This window comes from Myotis lucifugus, unplaced genomic scaffold (assembly GCF_000147115.1).
Source record: "Myotis lucifugus unplaced genomic scaffold, Myoluc2.0 scaffold_814, whole genome shotgun sequence".
Classification (NCBI taxonomy): Eukaryota; Metazoa; Chordata; class Mammalia; order Chiroptera; family Vespertilionidae; genus Myotis; species Myotis lucifugus.
In genome coordinates this window covers 91,540-94,205 of record NW_005871862.1, presented here as the reverse complement: position 1 = coordinate 94,205, position 2,666 = coordinate 91,540, and positions in this window count along the sequence as shown.

The following is a 2,666-nucleotide window of genomic DNA, read 5'->3' as shown; positions in this document are numbered from 1 at the left end:
ACAGACCCACAGGTGCAACACACAGACCCACACGGTGCCATACACAGACCCACAGGTGCAATACACAGACCCACATGTGCAGTGCACAGTGTTTCACACATTTTCCCTCCAAGGCATAGAGTTAATTATAATGTTAATCGGGTCAATGGCGTCATGCCTAGCAAAGGGCAGATGCAAAAATAAAGACAAGTTTGGTTTGCGTGTTCTTTAAAACAATAAAAAGATTCCCTAACGGTCTCTGAACCTGCCACTCTGTTTGAGGAACATGGTCCATTGGAAATGGCATGGAGAGTCACACAGCATAGATGCCCCAGCGACGTCCCAGGCAGGTCTGTGGCCTGAGCGGACCCTGAATCAAAAGCGCCACCTCTGAGAGCCGGCCAGCTCCAGCTCCAGCTCCAGCTCCAGCTCCAGCTCCAGCTCCAGCTCCAGCTCCAGCTCCCCGGGTAGGATGTGAGCCCTCTAGATTCAGTGGCTGACTTGGCCCCAAATAAATCACTGAAATAATTGGAAACAGAAATAACTTTTGCACACTGTCCTTCTTCCTTCAACTGCCAAATGCCTCCCTCCTGTGAACAGTCCCCCGCCACCCCCCCCCCCCACCACCACCATGGCTCCCAGCTCCTGTGGAATGAGCGCGAATTGCGAGCGGTTCTGACATGTATCCGTGAGCCACGGACTTTTCATGACTATGGATGACCGCTATAAATTGGCCTGTTAACATGTAACCTCCGATCTACAAGCTAATTTGGGGAACCGGTAGGAGATGGGGTCCTCTTTCACGGGGGATAAGTCGGACATACGCTGTTATTGTGAAGAGCAGCCCGCTGGCCCTGGGAGTGAGGACCTGTGGACGCTGGTTAAGCATCGCAGGAAGCCTGGCGTTGGATGAGGGATGCTGCTGGGAGCAGCTTTGGTGGGAGCGGCCTGGCGCCTGCAAGGGGCAGGTTGGTATAGTGAGCCGCGCTCAGCTCCCCTCATTAAAAGGGACTTAAGGGTAGAGCCCTGACTGTGAGGGGAGGCAGCCTGGCCCGCGAAGGAGGAGGCTTCCTTCCGCTAACAAGCCTGGCCTGGGCCTAGCACAGAAAATCCGCACAATTCACTCCCTTTGCTGCTTCGACAGGGACTGCTGTCTGGTGAGAAGACCCTGGTGGATTAGTTGGGGGCACCCCTTTCAAGGGAGCTGCAGCGCGGGGGCCAGATGGCCAAGTAAAGACTGGCTGAGGTCAGTGGACACGGCCCCACGGCAGCTGCGGTGGTGGCCGTCACCCGGGAAGAAATGTGCTGCTCCCTCCTGGTACACGCTGTGCTCGCGGGTGTGCCGCCCTGAATGCGCCTGAATAAATGCAAAATGCCAAGACCGGCATGGAGTGTGTAGCCAGGCTCCTCACTCAGCCTCGGGAGGAGGCCCTGTCACACCGGGGGGCCTCGGACACCCCGCCCCAGGGCTGTGAGACAGCGCGTTCTGTGGCTGGGCCACCCAACTGTGCACCTTGTCGCCGCGGCCCCAGCACACGGATGCCCGTGCCAGGCCTAACAGTGTTGGTTCCTTCATGTCGACACCATCCTCGGGTTATCAGCCTCTCGTCTGGGCTTGCCCTGCTCACGCGGCTGTGACTTGTCGGTGTTGGGGTGATACCCACAGGGCAGGGCAGGCTTCCTCTCCCCCTGGGACAGGTGCGGATTTCTGAGGCCGGGTCCTTGAGGATGTCACTCTGCAGGTCTGGGTGCTTCCGGTGCCTCAGGCCTGGGAAGCTGCTGCGAGGATCCAGGCTGAGCGTGTGCTTGTGCATGTGTGTGCATGTGTGTACATGTGTGTGCATGTGTGTACATGTGTGTGCATGTGTGTGCGTGTGTGTTTGAGGGGGCTGGGAGTATTGACCACAATGATGCTGGGTGGCCCACACAGAGGTTCCTGGTGTAGGAACAGGTGAGCAGAGCCAGTGGCCCCAGCTGGAGTGCTTCAGGCGTTTTGAAGAAAATGGTTATTTTCCTTCCCTCAAGTTCTGTTCTCGGTTGGCTCATCTAAGTACGGTTTCATTTTCCAACTAGAGAATAGGAAAGTTGCGTGGGATTTGATTTGATGATGGAATTATACTTACCCTTTAGAGATTACATTCATAGTGCATTAGGATAAATTAAAGTTAACTTTAATATTAAACCCACTAGTAATAATGTCCTGCACTACCGTGTTTGTGTCACGGTGCTCATGTGGTTATTGTAGAGTGTCAGCTGTTTGACACTCTAACCACTGAGCCAAATCAGCCAGGGCACAAATCTTCTTTCTCTTCCTTTCTTCTTTCTTTCTTTCTTTCCTTCTTTCTTTCTTTCTTTCTTCTTTCTTTCTTTCTTTCTTTCTTTCTTTCTTTCTTTCTTTCTTTCTTCCTTCCTTCCTTCCTCCCTTCCTTCCTTCCTTCCTTCCTTCCTTCCTTCCTTCCTTCCTTCCTTCCTTCCTTTCTTTCCCTTTCTTTCTTTCTTTCTTTCTTTCTCTTTCTTTCTTTCTTTCTTTCTTTCTTTCTTTCTTTCTTTCTTTCTTTCTTTCTTTCTTCTTTCTCTCTCTCTCTCTCTCTCTCTCTCTCTCTCTCTCTCTATCTCTCTCTTTCTTTCTTTCTTTTTCTTTCCTGTTGTAATCTTCATGGGAGGATATTTTTTCTATTGATTTTTAG